The sequence below is a fragment of the Natator depressus genome, chromosome 21, assembly GCF_965152275.1.
Source record: "Natator depressus isolate rNatDep1 chromosome 21, rNatDep2.hap1, whole genome shotgun sequence".
Taxonomy (NCBI): domain Eukaryota; kingdom Metazoa; phylum Chordata; order Testudines; family Cheloniidae; genus Natator; species Natator depressus.
This window is the reverse complement of record NC_134254.1, coordinates 2,205,158-2,225,028: the sequence shown is the minus strand read 5'-3', so window position 1 is coordinate 2,225,028 and position 19,871 is coordinate 2,205,158. Positions and strand designations below refer to the sequence as shown.

Sequence of the window (19,871 nt, the reverse complement as noted above, 5' to 3'; positions counted from 1 at the left end):
GGCCACCCTAGAACCGGGGGCAGAGGGGCTAGCCGCCCTGACGGTCCCTTTGGCGGCCCAGCTACCGAGCGGCTCCCCGGGGCCCCCCCGGCCGGTGGCGCAGCGAGCGCAGGCGGGGAGGCTCCCTGGGGCCGCCGGCCGGGCGCTAGGGGTCGCTGCGCCCCTTCGCAGGCGCCCAGGCTCTGCCCGGCGGCCCCCGAGGAGGCTGCAGCGGGCGGGCGGCGCAGGAGCGAGCCAGGCTGGTGCGGAGCGAGCGGAGCCGCCAGACGCGGCGCGTCCAGCCGAGCGCAGCCCTGCCCGGGGAGCCCCGGCCGGCCCGAGCCGCGCAGCGGCGGCGCGCAGGGCGCAGGGCGGGGATGGGCAGCGGCCGGGGCGCGCGGCGGGGACACCTGTGACGGGACCCAACAGGTAGGTGCGCGGGGACCCGCCGCGGCCGGGCAGAGCCGGGGGGGGAGCCCGGGGCGCCCCCTTTGCCACGGTCGCACCCAGCGCTTCTCCGCGGCCCCCCGGGGCTCGGCGCCCGGACGCTGCAGCCAGGTGCGGGGCTCGGAGGGCGGCTCCCGGCCGCCCCCCTGCTGCAAGGGCGAGGCGAGCTCCGGGGAGCTCCCCGCGCGCCCGGACCCGCCAACTTTCTCTGGCTGCCTCTGCGCAAACTTCCCAGCGAGCCGGGGCTCTGGGGGCTGAGAGCCGCCCTGGGACCCGCGGGAGCCGGATTGTCCTGCCCGTCTGGTCGGGTTCCCGGTGCCGCTGCGCGAAGGGTCCGGGGTGAGGCGGAAAGCTGCCCGGGCGGGGTCCTGGGAGCTGGAGGGGCGCTCCCCGGGGAGCACGAGGCGTGCCGGGGCAGTGGCGGGGGGAGCAGCCCTGGCCGGGCTTCCAGGACTCCTGGGGATGTTCCAGCCTCCCTCGGCGTGTCACGAGGTGACTTGGTTCTCCGCAGAGATGTCAGCCTCTTGGAAAGGGGGCGCGGGAGGACAGAAAATGCAGATCAGCAGCCCTCCCCCCGGGGACACTGCCTGCCGTGAGCCCCCTGGGGGAACACACTTAGTCCAGAATCGCTTTGGAAGCGGAGTCGGCAGAGGGTCCCTTATTCTGGAATATGAGCGTCCACACGGGGCATTAGTCCCAAATAGCTGCTGTGCTTAAATTTCCGCGCTGCCCTAATCTGGAGTAAGTCCCCCGGGGCAGACAGGTCCCTAGGTGGCGTTCTTGGAACCTCCCCACCGCCTCCCATTCCCCTGCTGGGTTAGCGGAGTATGGGGACAGGGTCTGCTCACAGGGAGGAGCAGCGGGAGAGTTTAAACACCCCTCCCACCCCTTTGCATCAGGGCAGGAGTGGGGCTGCACTAATGGGTTGCTGTCTGGGGCAGACTAGGGGGCTCAGGGGGAGAGGGGAATATCTATAGGAACACAGGTGCCTGGCTCCAGGCAGTGTTTTCCTGGCTCTCCGGTTGCTGTTGGGGTTTGAATAACAACATCTCCTCTCCTTCCCCCTGGGTTTCTCTTCCTGCTGTGAAGTCATAACCCAGTGATGCCGCACTGGTGGGCTGTGATCTCAGATTCAGCAGGAGAGCGTCCCAGTGGCACGAGGAGTCATGGCTGGGGGAATGTGGGGAACTAAAGGGCAGGAAACCTTTCTGAAGCATAAGTATGGTGGGTGACCACCTGGCTGGCGTGCGTCTGTATGTGGGAGCCTGGTCTCTGTTTGAGTTTCCCCCAGGCGGGCAGTTCTCCACGGAGGCACCGCCAACGGGGAGGTGCTTTCCTGCGTAGGATGTAAAGCCAGTTAAATCAGCAAGACCTGGTTCCCATTAGCTGCATTTACATCTTGCCTAGCTGCCTCACTCAGCAGACTGGGCTATCTTGCACCTCCCTGTGCCCTCTCTGTCAGATCGGCTCTGTGTTCGTGCCCAGGGTAGAGCCTAGGTGTTGGAATGCAGACACCAGGGCCAGCGGTGGCATAGATGTGAGGAGGGAGGTCTGTGGCTCCATGCCAGACAGGACTGGTTCTAAAGAAACGGTGAACTCCTGCTAGGCGCAAGGCTGAACCAACAGTGAAACTAATTAAATTATCCGCTTGCAGCGTGCATCTAAAAAACCCAGCTCAAAACCTTGCATAATTTGTAGGCGAGAGAGAGACCTGAGCTGGGAGAGTGACTCATGGCAGAGGCAGATCCTTCAGGTCTCAGTGGAAGTCATCTGTGACGGTGATGGGCAGCAGCCAGCTGGCACTGTTAGATTTGATGAGTGACTTGCAGCTTGGCTTGCTTGGCCAGAGGAATGCAGCGCCCAGCTAGGACCAACTTGGGGTGGCTCTTGCTGGCTCAGCAAGGCAGAGGCTCCCCTGGAACTGCTGCTGTCTACACACCCTGGCAAGTGTCAGGTCCTGTTCCCGCTGCTGTGGCCTGCAGGATGCACACACAGTGACATCCAGCCCACCAACAGGGATTGAAGTCAATCCTCCCATCTGGTCACCGTTTGAGAGGTGTAGCGTTTTCCTGCACTGTACCTCGCTATTGTAAAATCTCCAGAATGAGTCCGAGAACTCCTGCTCCCACTCCCTCTGTCCCAGCGTATGCAATAGCCGAGCCTTCTGTTGTCGTCAGCCTCACAGGAGCAGTGGAGGCTGGAGAGTCACATCCAGGCTGCTTCCCTGCGCCAGCACTTGCAAACTGATCGGCTAAAATGACTGGCTCAGGACCAAAAAAGAAGCAAACATTTCCTGCTGCCGTTGCTCCATTGCCCAAACCCTGGGAGGGGGAGAGGGCAGCTTAGTGGATAGAGATTTGAACTAGTGCTCAGTTCCTGGCTTTGCCGCTGGCCTGCTGGCTGATGCTGGGCAAGTCACATCCCCTCGTGTGCCTCAATTTCCCCATCTGTAAAATGGAGTAAATTATACTGACCTCCTTTGGAAAGCAGCCTGCGAGTGCATAAAAGCTCAGTTATAGCAACAGTTGGTTTTCTTTCTGGGAAGGAAATGGCCCTACTTGGCACCAATTGTTCCTGACAGCAGAGGGGTTCAGGCAGGAGTTAAGATGCTAGATGGGTCTGATTCTGATCTCACCTCATTTCCTCTGCTTTAATTTTATTGGCTTAGTGGAGCTACTCCTGATTTATACCAGATCAGAATCGGGCCCAAAGATTCTACGTCCTGTCGAGCTGACTTGTAGAATGAGGTAAGGGGCAGAAGGGGACAGAGCTGTCCTTATGCCTGGCACGAGCATTCCCCTCTTCTCGTTGGCCCCTTTGTGTCCGGGGAAAGATTCCCAACAGGGGCCTGGCATCTAGGAAGGAGGAATGTGCCAGCCAGAGGCTTGGCCATCCCAAAGAGATGGAAAGGGGGGGATCCCACGCCCTAGCACTGGCCTGGCAGAGAGAATAGGAGGGCTTACTCTCTGAATAATCTCTGTTGCATGATTCAAGTTGATTGGCCATCAGTGGTGGCATGGCACAGAGATATCCAAGAGGCTCTCCTCTGCAGCACTACACGCGTGCTCCCGGGGCACAGAGCCGTGCCGGCAGCACTTGACAGTCAGTGGGACAACAACTTTAGCTGTCAAGTGTCCTACTCTCCTGCAATGACCAGACTGATTTAGCTGCTGTTAACCTTGGGTATCAACCCCCCTGCTGAGCTGCCTCTCTCCATCTGAGAGCAGCAGCTCCTGGCCCTGGTTGAATCTGAGGATAGAGCTGTCAATAGAGCAGACCTTCAAAATGCCAGCAGCATCAGGAGATGGGAGTCACGAAGTGCAAGGGCAGGAGTCAGTCCCAGCACTTGGGCTGAATTCAAGTTAAAACCTCCCTTGCTCACCCTTGGCGGAGAAGAGAATGTGGCAAATGCTGACGGAATGAGCAAGGAGGTGAAAGGAAATCAGACTGGAAGAGAGAAGGAGAGAGACCCTTTAATGGGCAGATTTGTTCAGCTCTGCAGGGCTCCCTGCTGCTGCTTTGTCATTCTGGATAGAGTGTCTGTGCCTCCTTTGGGCCTGCCCGGCAGAATCCCAGCAGTTTCCACAGTTTTGCACAACATGTAATTAGCCTGTGGAACTCATTGCCACAGGATGTCATGGAGGCCACCAACTTGGCAAGATTCACAGATGGAGTGGACATCTGATAACAGGAATATCCAGAGTTCTAACAGCTAATTTTCAAATGAAAAGGGGCATAAAACCTACTGCCTCAGGGCTTATGCCAGAACCTAAATGTTGGGAGTTAGGATGAAACTCCCCTGGGGCAGATTATCCCCCATCTGCTGGCTGCTCAGGTTCTTGCACCTTCCTTTGAAGTAGCTGGTGTCACTGTTGGAGATAGGATACTAGACTAGCAGAAGTTGGGGCTGGTCAATTCTGGCAAGTCCTGCGTTCTCTGCTTTCCCATTTCCCACGGTGCTGTGCTCCCTGGCCCCCCAAGATTCAGCAGCAAGGTAACCTTCTCCCACACTGTGTCTCAGCCCTGCCCTGCATTGTCGCGTCACAGGGGCTTTTCTAATGTGTGTCACTTTGAGTACCAAGAAAAAGGGATCAAGAGTCTAAAAGCAAGCAGTGGAGACGTGCCCAAAAGCTGGAGGGACAAGGGGAGTACAGTGTGTCAGAGGGCGGAAGCTGAATGTTTCGATTTCTGCACAGTAATTTCAGGCAATCCGCCGATGAGTGGGAAGGCAAGTTAGCTTCATGGGACACCTTGCCCAAAGCAGCATCAGCGACTCCCCCACCCCGCGAGAGCTCTGCCTCGTGCAATTTGAACAGGTGAATTTGCTTCTTAAGCATGATTCGTCCCCTGGAGGGCACGACAGAAAAGGTTAACCAGTCAGTGTGACCTGTGGGTTCCGCTGTAAGCACTGAGCCCATTTGTATTGAGTTTCCAGCCTTGTCACGATCAGCTTATGTTCAAAGGAGAGTAACATCTTCCTGAGCCGACTTCCCTAGGAATCCTCCGATTCTCTTCAGACCGCGTAATTCTTACTGTTGAGGAGAGCAGCAGGATTTGTCGGAAAGCAGCCACGCTCTTGTCCAGTCCAGGTGATGGGCCCCACTCCTCCGCCTGCCAGGGCTGCCGTGGGTATTGGAGGTGCTGAGACTTGTAGTGCAATGTGCCAGCTGGTTTTCATCCTTTCTCGCTACAGCCCACCCACTGCTTTTGCCTTTTCCTTCCAAACCAGGCCTTGGACACCTGAGCTACAGCGGCAGGGTACCCATCTCCCGCACTGTGCCTGGCCCCTCACCTGGAGCAACGCCTCGGAAGGCCTTCATTCCGCGTGGTCTGGCTGATCCCCAGCTTCCCTTCTGAGGCCCCCACAAAGGATGCCAGTTAGTGCCAGCGACAGGAGTGCTTCTGCAATGGGCACATTTCTCTACTAGCCATTGCACCAAGAGGCACCCCGTTGAACAGCCTTTCACTGCAGCTGCAGCCGGAGGCTGTGCACCCACCATGGGGTTTGCCTTGGGAGAGGACAATGCGCGCGTGCTCTCTCTCTCTCTCTCTCTCTCTCTCAATTTCCCTGCCTTGTGGGATGTGGCATGAAGGATAGTGACTGGTGAGACTAATTCCCCCTGTAATACCAGGGAACCTTTGCTTGGCTACTGCTGTAGCTAACATCTGCAGCCGTTGCATCCAGCTGGGCACTACAGTAGGGCGAGCTGACAGACGCAGCTTTGTCCATTGCGCCCTGCGTGGACTGAACGGGCAGAAACCCTCGCCTGCACCGAGGTCTTGCTCAGCTTTCCGGGAGGCCGTGGCAGTACCCAGAGTGCTCGGAGAGTGAAGGGCTGGAGCATGGGGCGTAATCTTCTCTCCTGTCTGAAAATGGCCATCTTAGCTCGGGGCTGGTTCTGAGAGGTGCTGGCCGGAAGTTAAAACTGCTGCCTTACTCGGCCGTTTGAGAGCAAGTGGGATTGTGATGGGGCTCAGTACTTTGCAGACCTCGGCCCTAAGATGAAGACAGGGATGGCTGAGGTGCACTTACTGTGATCCTGCTTCCCAGGTGCTGCTCTGCAGTGGGTGTTCCAGTTGTGTACACTGGATCACAGAGAGACTTCCTAGTGTTACAGGGAGGCTGCATGAGAATATTCCATATTGATAGATACACATCATACCCGTGACTGTCTGTGTTACTAACCAAACCAGGGGTGAGTGCAATGTCCAGAACTGTACAACCTTAATTTACTTTCATTTATTGGGTTGCTTTACCCTTTGTATTTCACTCCTTTTGGAAAATTGACATGGACTAATCAGTTTCACCGTAGATTACAGTCTGCTCCAAATCCTGCTTTTCATGCATTAGCCCAATGCTGTTATTCTTTGAGCTGCAAACATTGCAGGGGAGTGTTTAAATTCAGCAGACAACCAACCCATATCTTGTACTGGCATTTAGTAACACAATCATGAGACTGTTTTGAGTCAGTTTCTCCCCATCTCATCTACCCCCCCTCCCCCCATCACACACATTGGTTTGATAAACTACCTGATATGTTGTCCCTAGAAGGTTGCGGGCACTGTTGGTCCTTTCTGACCAACCAAAAATGCTGTAAACTCATAGCTGTCCTGAAGTAGCTGGACTATTAGAATAGCTTTCCGAAAGCTGGCAAAGCCGCTGGGCCTGAGGAGGGTGTGATGTGGTATCCCTTTAGAGACGAGTGCTGTATTATTTTGCATTGAAAACCTTGCGCCTAATTCCTATTCCCCCATCTCCTCTTTTTTTTCCCGTGGAATATTGCTGAGTATAATTATCCTCTCTCACAAGCCTGTGCACATAATGTGCCAGACTTCCAAAACTCGGAGCATAATTGATTGTGACAGAAAGTCCCTCATTAACACTGTTGGGCATCAGACTGCATTCCAAACGGCGTCACAGCTGGAGCCGTACCAACTGGAGGTTCAGCATTTTAAATGCTGCTTTAACAATAACAACAAAACAAGGCTTTAGATTTCAGACCATATAATTTGGTAAAAATGAAATCAACACCTTAGTGCTGAGATCATAATTTCCATGGCTGTTGGTGATTAGCCTCTGCTAACTCTCTTTAGCGCTTCATCACTCACAGCTCTGTACCATACTTAATGAATGCGTTACAAAATTAAACACAACTGCTGCAATGATGCTAGCACAATAGAGGCTGACTACAGCAGGCCCAGAAAATGGCCCATGTTAAAAATGATCTCTTCCATTTGGAGAGCATGGCAGTTATTAGCCAGAGCTGAAGAGGAGGCACCAAATGCAGCATCTCTTTAAGCTTCATCATGTAATCTTGCCCAGTTTGTCAGCAGCTCTTCTGGGGCATCAGATTGTTGGTGGGGAGGAACATGAAATGGTGAAAAGTGACCCCAGAGACAAAGGGAGGAGTAGGCCCTGGACACTCTGACACGCTCATTAGCATTCCTGTCAGCCTGCCTTTTGGCAACGGTCCTGACAGCAGCCCATGGTGTCTTCACTGGCATTGTCATGAAATGCATTGTGCCATTTGTAGTCAGGGATCCATGTCTGGCCACCTCACTTGCAGGGGATGGTGCAGCATTTCCCCTGCGTCAGCGTGGGCTTGGGCAGGAACGCTGGCCAGCTGGTTCCCATGGTGGCTGTTGTCTTTCCCTGGGCAGGCGGGGATAGGATGGGTATGTCTGCCACTGGGACACAGAAACCAAAGATGCCAAACCCTCCCCCACCACCCCAGTCCTGATAAGCTAGTGAGCAGGTAACCGGAGCAGGTGTTCCCTGGCTCAGCTTTTCACTCCTTGGAAAGCGGGCTTAGCTCTGGTGAACAAGGCAGCATTGGTGACCCTGGGGGACTCTGCCCACTGAGCAGGTAGAGCATGGGCAGCGTCTGCCCGTGCTGCCCAGGAGCAAGGTGGGTCTTGTGATTATGGCAGTTGAGGGAGACTCAGGTGACCCTGGTTCAATTCCGAGCTCTGTCAGAGACTCCCTGTGTGACCTTGGGCAAGTCACTTAGCCTCTCTATGCCTCAGTTCCCCACCTGTCAGTGGAGATTAGTTCCTTTCTGCCGCTTACTCTGTCTGGTCTGTGCAAGCTCTTTGGGGTGGGCACCGGCTCGGTGTGGGTCCCTCGCACCTCGTGGTTTCTAGTGCAGTCTCTAGGTGCTCTTGGAATGCAGACAGCAGTGGAGATATCTGCAGGGGCTGGCTGGAGGTGCAGAGAAGGGAACCCAGGCTCCATGGCCCTGCACGCTCAGCCTCTGGCATTGGGAAATGAGCCCCATACTCACTGGCTCCGAAGCGCAGGCTCTCAGTCTGGGGCCATGACCCATGGGGCCTTCCCTCGTGTCCCCAGGGTTTGTGGCATGGGCCTGTGGTACAGAGAAGGCTGAGAGCCCCTACCCTGGAGCCTCCCAGTGGATGTCACTGTTAGTTCCCTGTGCAGCTGGCTTGACTCTGACAGGCTGTTGGCTGAGGTGCTGGCCATTGCCAGTGAGTCCTGGAGAAGGCCCTGGGATATCTGCCCCTGTCTCTGGGGTAGGATGACCAGCTGTTCCAATTTTGGGGTCTTTTTCTTATACAGGCTCCTATTATCCCCCACCCCCTGTCCCAGTTTTTCACATTTGCTGTCTGGTCACCCTACTCTAGGGGGTGGCAGGTTTCCATCTCCTCTCTGCTCAGCCTCTCGTACCTGCTTTGTTCTCCCGCTCCATTGTCACCGCTGAGATAAGTGCCTGTCACACCAAACCCATCAGCAAGGAAAGCAATGGAAGCCGCCTCCACCAAGTGGGGAAACTGACTGGTGAATGAAAGTGTCCCAGCCACCTCCCTCTCGGAGCGGAGCAAACCTCCCTGCGGCTGGGCCCCAGTTCCCTCTGATGGCGCACATCAGGGGGGTGCCGTGCATAAAATCCTCCGGGCAGGGCAGGGGAATGGTTTTCACCTGGCCCTGCGACAGAGCCTTGAGCGAGATATTCCCACCAGAGGCGCCGAGCAGCTCGCAGCACATTTCCCGTTGTCTGCGTTCCCACTTGCTGTGTGTGTGTGAGAGAGAGATGGGGTTGGCTGGGCTTTGAGAGGCTCTAACGCAGACAGCAAAGGGAGGAACGGGTCGAGAGGATTCCTTGCTCTTCCTCGTGGCTGGCGTCAGGCCCTCCGGTGTTACTGTGTGTTTATTCACAGGTGCTTTGGCCCTTATTGCCTGCCCTCTAGGCAGCACCACCCTAGAGAGGATTGAAGTCACTCACCCACCCATGTGCCGCAGGACCAGCGCCATGAATTCCCCTCACGCCATTAAAGAGACGGAGCTGGGGGCTACCTTAGCAAGAAAGCTCCAGGTATGGGGTGAAAAGGGCTTTCTCTGTGGTGTATGGGGGAAGGGGTGCTCCTCCTGGCCCAGGTTTGAGATCTCTACGTAGGGGTGTCATGGCAATACTTGCCAGCTCTTTCAGCTGCTGTTAGGATTTGTTATTTGTGTGATCCAAGTGCCTCGGAGCCACATGGTGGACCAGAACCCCAATGTGCAGTGTTTCTCAGCCACAGATCCCAAAGCACTTGATAAAGCTTGTCAGCGTCGTTATCCCCAGTTTACAGATGGGGAGCTGAGACACAGGGAGATTAAATGACCCATCTAAGGTCACTCAGGAAATCTGTGGCAGAGCCAGGAATTGAACTGAGATCTCCTGGGTCCCAGCCCAGCACTTCAGAGCCAGGGGGCATTGGTGGTTAGTTCCCATTGGCTTCTGGGGAGATTTGGGTGCGGGAGTAGGCGCCTGTAACTGGAAGTTGTTTGCAGAGGAAATCTCTGCTCCTATGATCTCCTCTCTAGCACAGTTGTGTGTTTTGCTTTGTCTCAGGAAGCAAACCCATCAGCGTTTGGTGAGTGCATTCCCATGACCATTGGGCGTCCCTAGATGTAGAGCAGGATGGGAAATGGCATTTTCACACCGTGGGAGAGTCAGATGTTTCCAAATTACTTTCTGTTCCAAATCAGAATGAAAACCAGCGCAAGAAAATCCAGCCTGCCAATGGAAAATTCTGAAAACTTTCCAGCTGGGAACGTCAGATTGGAACTGTATCGACAGTGTCAACCAAAGGAAATGATTTGACGTGTCAGAACGGTGTTTTTTATGTCAGAGCGACATTTTGGAATGAAAAATGTCATTTTGTTTCAAAGTGTCCAACTCAAACTGGTTAGGTTGGAGTCTCCTGCTTGGGACAATCAGAAGATTGTGCTGAATTCAGCCTTTTCCCATGGAAGACAGTGAACTGTGCAAAATCATGTTTCCCGATGGGAACAGTTTTTGTGTGGAACTATGTGGACCAGCTCCAGCGAGGTTGATCGGAGCTGGAGTGTGTGGCTCCGGGTGCCGTGTTCCACAAGGATGGATTGTGCTCCACTTTGTCTCTTACAGCATGCAGTGTTTTAGATCCCCTGCACTTCTCTGAGCACCAGGGAGGGCGTTCACGAAGGCGGTACAGTCCCCAGCTCTTCCAATGCCACACAAGAGCTTTCCTGCTCAGTATAGCGTGGCCAGCTGTAATTTATTTATACTTCCATAGCTATCCCAAACAGCTCAGTCTTCCTTAACTAACTGCAGATTGCACAGCTTTGAGAAGGTAGGGGTGCTTGGCACTTGGCCAGCCTTGATTTCTACAGCTGTTTGAGTCCGTTCCAGGAAGAGATTCCCCCAGAAACCCCACGTTGTCTCGCCTTGCTTGGTCACTGTTGTTCGTATCAGAGCAGCACCTGGAGGCCTGAGCTGAGCTCCGAGCCCGTGGTGCTGGGCGCTGCGCAGGGCCAAGTAGCAGAAGTTCCCTGCCCGGAGGAGCTCACAATCTGAATAGACGAGGCACAGAGAGCGTGGGAGGTTGCTGTATTACTTCACGTGAAGGACGCTAGTGACGCCACTTAATGCCCTGCTGGACTGTGCTTCTATGCTCCGGTGACGAGGGTGGACGCTGAACCTGTGTGGAATAGATTCATTACCGTGGCCTAGATGGGGACCCGAGGCCCAGCAGGATAAATGAATTGCCAGGTGTCACACAGGGAGTCTGTGGCAGAGCAATTGGATCCACATCTTTGGAGTCCCAGCCCAGTATTGTGACCACAAAGCAGTTCTTCCCCCGCTCGCATGGGTAGCATCTGGAGCTGACTCTGTGCAGTGCATGCAGGGGCAATGTACGCCGCCCCTAATCCCAGTACCCCTCTGCCTTGTACCTGAGGGTTCACACCCATTCAGATCCACTCCCAAGGCATTTTCTGCTCACTGGGTGTCACTGGTCTCATCTGGAGCGTGTCAGATTGTGCTCATCTCCTGCCGGGGGGAGGAAAGGGGGCAGGTGGTCCCTTCGCTCCATCCCTGCCTGCTGAGCTGGGGCGCCAGTGGAAGGAGGTGGGATATAGATTGAACTCTGGTGTGGATCTGAAAGAGACTCGCTGAGGCTCGTCCTGACCGTGTGTCTTCCAGCCCAGGTTGAGTCCGGAAGCATTACTGCTCTGATTTCCAAGCAACTGAGATCTGAAGGGATCCCCTGTTGTCCCTCCAAGCCCCCTGGCAGCCACGAGGAGGGCTTTAGGCAGCTCCCAGTGAAAGCTGCCAATGCCCCTCGAGTGCTGCTGCATTGGGGTCACAGCTTCTCCCACAGGGACAGGGTCCCAGGCCCTGCTGATGCTAGAGCAGTGGTTCTCAACCCCTGGGGGTCCGCAGACTATGGTTAAGATTTCCAAAGGGGTCCGCACCTCCATTCCAATTTTTATAGAGGTCCGCAAATGAAAAAAAGTTGAAAACCACTGCCCTAGAGAGCGTGGGGCACTGGCTCTGGAAGGTCAGAGACACGAGAGATGACTGTGGGGTGTGATGCAGGAGCCTGAGGTCTGGAGAATCACCAGGCCTGGGGCGAAGACAAGACGACTCCCCGATATCTGCCTTTCATCAGTGTGCATTGGCCAAACCAATGGGACAGACCCCAGTGCCTCACTGCTGGAGTCTGAAGTAGGTGGTGAGCAAAAATCTCTCTCTCTCTCTTTCTGTCCCCTTATACACCCTCTGTCTGTCCTCAGTCACCAGGCACTGCTGTCTCAGCATTGCTCCGTCATCTTTCCGTAGCCTAATGTTGTTACAGGCCTGGAGTTGACAGTCTGATGGTCCTGGCAGCTCCTGTGAACTCCCCTCCGTGTTGCAGCACAGACCCCTCACAGCGTAGCAATGAAGTGCTCAGGCTCTGCTTGTAGTGGGGACGCGTCTCCCCTGGGCGTCAGGCCCCCGGCTCAGGGGAGCAGTGTGCTGGGTGTGCTTTCAGGGCACGTTCTGTCACATGGAGATCAGTCAGTGGAGCTGGGGGGGTTTCAGGACACAAAGAACCAGAGTTATTGAACATTGAAAAGGAGGCTCGAGTGACACCAGTTAATGATGGAAAATGCCTGTTTGTCAAGCATTTTCGGGTCACGGGGAGAGTAGGACACTTGCATCAGAGCTGCCAGGCAGGATGCTTGCTGCAGCCTGGTTCTCCCCCCCATCCCGCCGTCCCTGCCAGCGAGGTGAGCAATGCTGCTCTATATGCAGACGACGTTGCTAAAGTAATTCATTCATTTTCCACATTTCTCTGACTTCCACAAGGACAGAGCCTGGCATTTAAATTGCCTTGGAGGATCTGAAAACATCTGGCCGCTATTGACTGACCTTCAGCAGATGGATGGGGGATGCGGATCAGAGGAGGTTCCCGGGCTCTGCGCAATGGTTTTTGGCCCAGCTTGCTCTCGGAAGCAGCACTGGCCAGCTCTGCCCGGCACTAGTGAGCGTTCCACTTGTGAACGTGCCACGTTGCTAGAGCCACATGCACTTCCCCAGTGAGCGGTTCAGAGAGCGCTCCCTCCCTCCCTCCCTCCCGGAGTAGGCAGCTGGCCCCCGGGCGCTTTGCAGATTGGTGCACACCCAGGAGTCTGCCTCACTGCTCTCTTCCCCTGCACGCCCCACGTAGGCAAATCCACTTGTGCAGCGGCAGGGCCTGGTCTCCTCATGACCACAGATGTTTTCATGACGGCCTTTGGCAGGTCTCCTCCACCGCGAATCAGTACACCAAGCACCTGCTCTCCCCGGGGAGTCAGTGGCATGTGTGGGTGGAAATCAGGGCCTGAACCTTTCCATGCCTCGGTTTATTCCGCAAACCGTGGATAAGAGCAGCTGCCTGGGAGGGGCAACGTGGTCTGGCTACTGGGTCAAATCCTGCTGCTGGCCTGAATGGCGCTGGCAGGGGCTCAGCCATTTATTGCCCCTCGGTTCCCCCTGCACATCTGAGATGTGTTCCTCCATGTCCCCTTCCCACGGGCCCCTCACCATCACGGGCAGCAAATCCTAGCTGCCCTCAGGACAGCAGAGCTATGGTTTCCTGCGCATCTCCTTGCTGTGGGAAAGAGGCCATAGTATGGTATGGGAAAGGCTCCCGCACCCTGTAGCAGCAGGCACTGGGAGATCGGGCTTCTCCTGCACCCCATTTTCAGAGGAAGGCCTGGCGAAGGAATGCATTTCAATCGTGGCTCTAAACGTAGGGTGGGTGAGCCGGGAGCAGTCCAGCCCGGAGAAAAGGCTGATCAATGCACTGTAACCTCCCTGCATAATGCTGAACTCTTCCTGACACCTGATGGAGCCAGGCAGCTGAGGGCAGGTTGGTAAGCATGGCTGACAAGGTGTTTAACCCTGCGGACTTGACAGGAAGGAGGGGACACAGGATTGTTCTTCCTGCTCAGCAAGAGCAATTCCCCTCCAGGGGAGTTGTACGCTGAAATTGTCTAGTGCTGCTTTGCAATAGGATCAGACCTCTGCTCAGAGCAGCTCTCCTGCACCTTGATCTCCTTCACCCTCATCACCCGCTGGGGAGCACGGTCTGCAAAATGGCTGCACCAGGAGGTTGCTGTTTGCCTCTGCTCTCGGGCTAATGCAAAATAATTACTCTTCTCCAACCCCCTGGGAATGCAAGCAAACTGCCAGGCATGCACAGCCAGTTGTGTTACTAGCCCAATTATGGGGCGGGGGAAACTGAGGCACAGAGAGTAGAAGTGACTTGCCCAAGGACACAAGGTGAGTCAGTGGCGGTGCCAGGCCTCTTGGCTCCCCTGCCTGCATTCTCACCATGTGGCTGTACTGAGCAGCAGTTGTTTTGGCCTTATTTGGAATGGCTGAATCCTCCCAGCAAAGGGGAAAGCCCCAATGCCCATTAGTGGGCAGGAGTCCCGCTGTCCCCCGCATTTCACTGTCCTGCGGTCATGGGCTGCGACCCTGGGTCATTCCCCTGCCAGAGGATGCTTTGCTGGAAGGGACCCTGGTGCTGCAAACAGCCCCTGTGACCAGCCCCTGAGCCCCTACGTGCTAGTGACAAGCAGCATGGCCTTTTCCCAGGGGGTCTGACCACCAGCCTTTGGGTGGGGAAGCCTGGGCTCCTGGCCTCCAGCCGTGCCCCTACTGCTTCTCTAAAAAGTCATTGGAAATGAGTAACAAAGAATTAGGATCCTGCCCTGCTGGGGCGTGCGTGAATCATAGAATATCAGGGTTGGAAAGGACCTCAGGAGATCATCTAGTCCAAGCCGGACCAATCCCCAATTTTGCCCCAGATCCCGAAATGGGCCCCTCAAGAATTGAACTCACAACCCTGGGTTTAGCAGGCCAATGCTCAAACCCCACTGAGCTATCCCCCTCTCCCCCCGGGTGGGCTGGGAGGTATTGGGGGTGCATGGGGGGGGGGAAGATGAGGGGTGTTGGGAGATGGGTGTTAGCGAGATAGAGCCTCTTCCCTGTGAGAAATGCAGAGGGTGAGGAAGCCTCTTGCTCTCGTTCTGTGGGTGGGTGTCTCGGGGCAGGCAGGCCCGGTGTGTGCTGCTGGGTGCACTGCTCACCTCTGCTGCTCCGTCAGTTCAGGGAGGAGGGAGGGTGAGACCACAGTACACAGCATCCTCGCCCTCCTTTCATTTCTGCTCCTGGCTCCCGCTCCCTCGTGCGCCGGCCGTGGTGCTGCAGGCCGAGCGTGCTGCATGGGCACCTCTGGCTGGACGTACACAATCGGCCCTAGTGGTGCAGAGAGGGCTGGTTCCTTTTTTATCGAGTAAATAGTTCACATTTTTAAAATGGTCTCAGTATCTCCACGCTAGGCTGTGCCATCTCTGAAGGGGCCAGGACAATGCAGGTCATGGTGTGAAAATCGGAGCACGGATTTAGCCGACAGACCCACTGGAGCTTTTGAAATTGCCTAGATGTGTCTTTACGCAAGGGAGTCACCCAGTTGTATCCCATCAGCTCATGCCCACTTCAAGCGGAGAGCATTCACTTGCGTAATAATTCATTTAATTGATTCAGCGACAGAAGGGGGAAGTCCCCTCTCAGCGATGGGGTCTGGGATGGGATCCCCGGGGTGCAGTCTGGGACTGTGGGACCGCTGTGCCCCCTTAACTCTCCAGCCTGGGCTCTCTCTCACAATGCCTTGCTAGTGACCAGCAGCAACCCCCTCCAGGCGCTGTGATCACTCAGCACAAACACACATGGAGCCCCACACCCAGCTAGGTTGCATGAAGCTCCCAGAGCCACTCATGAATCACCCAGGGAAAGGCACCAGCCAAATCCCCCCCAGCTCCAAGCCTTGTACCTCAGGAATATACCGTCTTGCACTGCTCAAGATGAGCAGTGGAAATTTATTAATTGGTTCACCACTTCATCAGTGGAAAGTGGACATACATCAGCCTTTGTAAACTTGAGCAAGCACCCTGACCAAACGCTTCCGGCAAACCCACTGGTAAAGATAAACTGTTAAACACACTTATTGACTACAAAAGATTATAAGTGATAGGCAAAAAGTCAGAGTTAGTTACCAAAAGAAAGTCTAAGCACGCAGTCTAAACTCTCAACCCTATTAGACTGGGCAACATCTAGATTAAGCAGTTTTTCTCACCCCAATGGATATTGCAGTCCTTAATATACAGGTTTGTCCCTTAAACCTGGGCCAGTCTCTTCTGTTGGAGTCTTCAATCTTCTGAGTGTCCTCCTTGCTTGCAGCATAGGTGGGGGCAGGAGAAAGGCCAGGCACGGGGCCCCTGTGTTCTGTTTTGTACCCTCAGTCCCATGTGCTTGGAGAACACAAGTCCAGGCATATCTGGGGGCATTGCTGAGTCCCCAGGCAAGGTTGAGCAATTGCACTGGTGTGGCCTCAGGCAGGTGAGTCACTGCATTGTAGCTCCCTTGCTGGACAATGGCTGTTAAGGGGTTGTTTGACACCGCCCAGGCATTGGTTACTTTCTTTGCTGTTGTCTCTGGGGAGTGAATATCTGGCTGGTTCCCCAACTTACAGCATGTTTTAGTGCCAAACATACAACACAATTCTCATAACTTGGTCTGCAGTAAAGATACACATATTTAGATAGAACAGTGACTTTCAGCTGATAACCCTTCCCCTGATACCTCACAAGGCATGCTTTCTATGCAATGTCACAGTTTTAGACAGATGAGGAATATGGGGGTTACAAGACCCTCCCCCAAGGTATAGTATATCACAGGGTCTACCCAGCCTCCTTGCTGGGCTGCATCAGCAATGCTGGGTGCGGCCATGGGCATGGGACCATGTCCATCCTGACGGGGGGCGTCAGCACAGCTCTGGAGGGGCTCTGCCCAGGACACAAGTGCCTTTGCAAAGCTGGGTGGGGAGCACAGAACTGGGATAATGTGGGGGGCACTGTAGGCTGAGATTGAGGGGCATTGGCAGAACTGTGTGTGTGGTAGGGAGATCCCAGGAGTAGCGGGGGGCTGTGGGTCGGGTTCAAGGAGCATTGACGGAGCAAGGTGGTAGGGCTTAGATAGAAGGAGGTGCTATATATCAGGTTAGACGGGCACTTGCAGAATTGGTGGGGAAGGTGCCCAGCACCTGGCATATTCTGCAGATTCACTCTAAAAAAACAGAGCGAAGGGCAGCTTGTTACGGGTGATCCTGCCTTGCTGGGCCTCTCTTGCCCTGTGGCCCATCTCCCGCATTGTGATGCGCCATCTCCTCGGTGCTTTTCCAGATCATCTCTGTGCTGATATATTTCCCCATGAGTTACACCTTTCCCCACCCCTTCTGCTTCTGTTCTTTCCTCTGGTCACTTTCCTGCTGTGCCAGCTGTAAAATCCTATTTGTATGAGTATTTTTCTAGCATGCAAATAGTCAGGTTAGGCCTGAGGGAGGGAGATAAAGCGGGTGGTGGTGGGGAGCTGTAAAAAATCCAGCCAGAGAGAGAGAACCCCCCTACAGATTTCACAAACCTTTTCCAGCCGATCTCGGAGACACAGACCAGGCACCTGCCCAGTGCTCCTGTGGGATAATCAGATCCCTGTGCTGAGCAGGCCTGAGGCCGTCCTGAGGGCTGGCACCACACACTGAATCTCCGCCACATTGCTCAGCCAAGCAGCAGTGGCAGGGCTGGAGAACTGGAGTGTGGGGCGTCTGCAAGCTGAGGATGTGAAGAGCCGCTGGGAGGAAGATGACCTGCACTCAGAGATCACGAGCCAGGCAAAGGAGAGAGAAGTGAGCGAAGGTCGAACGGGAGGCAGGCACAAGTGTGGGAGAGACAGGAGAGCTCTGGGGGTGCATCTCGGAGCCAGGCTCATTATCGAACTGTGCAGCTTTGGCTGGGATCTAATGCAGCTGGCAAACACGGCGGTGAGCAGGGGAAATGCAAACCACCCCGGGGAGAATGGAGATCCGCACCTAGGTGCTGTGCTGTTTGCTTCTACAGCAGCCAGTCCAGGGGGCTCTGCTCCCCGACAGGGACCTTAGGAGATACGGAAATAGAAATACCCAATAACAGGAACAGCCAGACAGGCAGACTCTGGGTCTGACCCGAGCCCAGACTCTGATGTCATAGCACCAGCTGCTGCAAAGGGAGGTACAGGAACCCCCAGAATGCAGAGACCGTGGTGGTGTGTGGAGGGGAGGGCGATTCTTCCTGACCCTCTTGGCCAGAAGCTGAAACAGAAAGGCCTGGCCCATACCAGCTTTTATGGGGAGAGGAGCTGAGACACCTGGGAGGGGCCCTCTAGAGCAGAGACTGTGTGAAGATTGTCCCTCTCGGGCTGTGTGGTTACCCCTTGGAGCAGGGGCTCTGGCAGAGGCTGCGGGGCGGGCAGAGCTGCCCTTGATTGGCAAAGGTTTTGGAGCCGCTCCTCTCCTGGTCAAGGTGGGAGCTTGACTCCAGGATGCCGCACGAAGACAGCCCGAGCCCTTGCAATGGGGTACGTGGAGCGGAGGCAGCTTCCCTGGGATGAGCTTTCCTCTCCCTCTTGTGGGTAATTCGGTCCAGCCTGGGACAGAGCAGAAATGTGCATTGCCTCTGAACTGCTGCCTCGATGCTGGGGGATTTCACTACTGCTCCTTTCCAGCGTTCCTCCCAGCACGGCTGCGTCCCTACGCCTACCGCAGGACAGGCTCAGGGGGCGTTATTAGAGGAAAAACCCCTCTTCCCCCCTGCCCGCGGGACCTCCCTCCAGCCACTGGCAACCCAGGATGCAGTCCCTGCCCCGAGTGCAGGGATCCCACTGGCTCAGGGAGACTGTGTTGTGCTAGGTTCTGTACATGCCCCAAGAGAGAGAGAGAGACTCCCCCGGGAGCTTACACTCTAAATAGACACCGGGAGAGAGGGGAAACCGGGGCCCAGAGAGGGGAGGTGACTGGCCAAAGATTGCACAGCCGGTCAGTGGCAGAATTGAAAGAGAACCCAGGTTCCCTGACTGCTAGTCCAGCACCTTCTGCTAGGATACGTGTTAAGAGCACCGCCAGTTTAGCAGAGATAGTCCACAGCAGAATCTCAAGCCATTCTGGCGATCTGCAAGGCTGGGATGCCCGTTTTGTGTAGGAAAGAGTTTGGTGGCCCAAGGCTTCACCGATCCAAACCTTAATTAAGGCAGCGTGTAGGGGATAAAACCAAAGGAACCCCACAGAGCCTTGTGGAGGAGGGAGAAGATACAGTGTCCCCCAGAATCAGCAATAGCAAGGAAGATCTGTGTAGGGGGGCGGGAATGGGGTGTAGCAAGCACTGCTCACCGGTGCTCTGTATCCATGCAGTAACCACTACAGCCACAGCCGCTTTCACTCAGTAAGGTCCCAAAGAGTTTTCGCACCGGATACACAGGATTCAGTTCTCCCATCACTGAAATGCAGCCATTTCTGGGGTGGAGGATGTCAGTAGTTCTATAGTTAATGGCAGGACTGGAGTAAGGGGAGGGTGGGGGCTTTTGGCGAGAACGCAGGGGCAAGCCCTCATTCTGATACAGAGGGTATGCCGGATCTTTGGCTTCTCCCCGATCACACAGAACTTCTGTTCTTAAGGAACTGGCCAAATGACTCCCCGTGAAATAAACTGCACACAGCTTAATTTCTCTGCCACAGACCGATACAGGACAAGGTTAGAGCAAGTTGGGTTTGAACCTGAGCTTGCCAGGCAGTCAGATGGGGTGCTCAGGGCTACTCGCATACCGAAAGTGAAGCATGTGCTTTGAGTGCTTTGCTGGATCGTATGGGCAAAGTGGGGGTGGTTGGCAGGTTGCTGTGGGTGGCTGCTCTGCCTGCCGTGGGACGCATCTTGGTGACGAAGGGAACAAACTGGCTCCCGTAGATTTCCTGACGCCCTGGAGTAGCAAGCCATGAAAGCAAGGCAGGTTTCCAAGCCGGGTAACCTGGAGCGGTGATCACTTGGGGTCTGGAGAGGGGTGTGAGCCCCTCTCCCTGTCCTGTCAGGTAAGGAGAAGAGAGGGACACAGACAGTTATCTGTGTGTGCAGCTTCCTCCTGAGAACGAGAGATGCCCCTGAAACGCATCCTGGTGGGGTCACTCTGGGTAGGAGCAGTTTAACAAGGGCGTCTACACGACCTGCGGGATCGGCAGGCCGCGATCGAGCCAGTGGGGGTCGATTTATCGTGTCTAGTCTAGATGCGATAAAT

The 19,871-nt window shown here is 55.3% G+C and overlaps 1 protein-coding gene across 5 annotated transcripts in view; it reads left to right on the top strand.

Moving 5' to 3' along the window:
- The first annotated feature begins 247 nt into the window (after window positions 1-247).
- Window positions 248-19,871, top strand: part of TAFA3 (TAFA chemokine like family member 3) — a 71,438-nt gene continuing 51,814 nt past the window's right edge. The window contains exons 1-2 of one of the 5 annotated variants that reach the window (XM_074936135.1): window positions 248-303; window positions 374-408. The gene's annotated coding sequence lies outside the window, so the exon portion shown is untranslated. The other 4 variants (XM_074936134.1, XM_074936138.1, XM_074936137.1 and 1 more) reach the window with 4 other exon arrangements.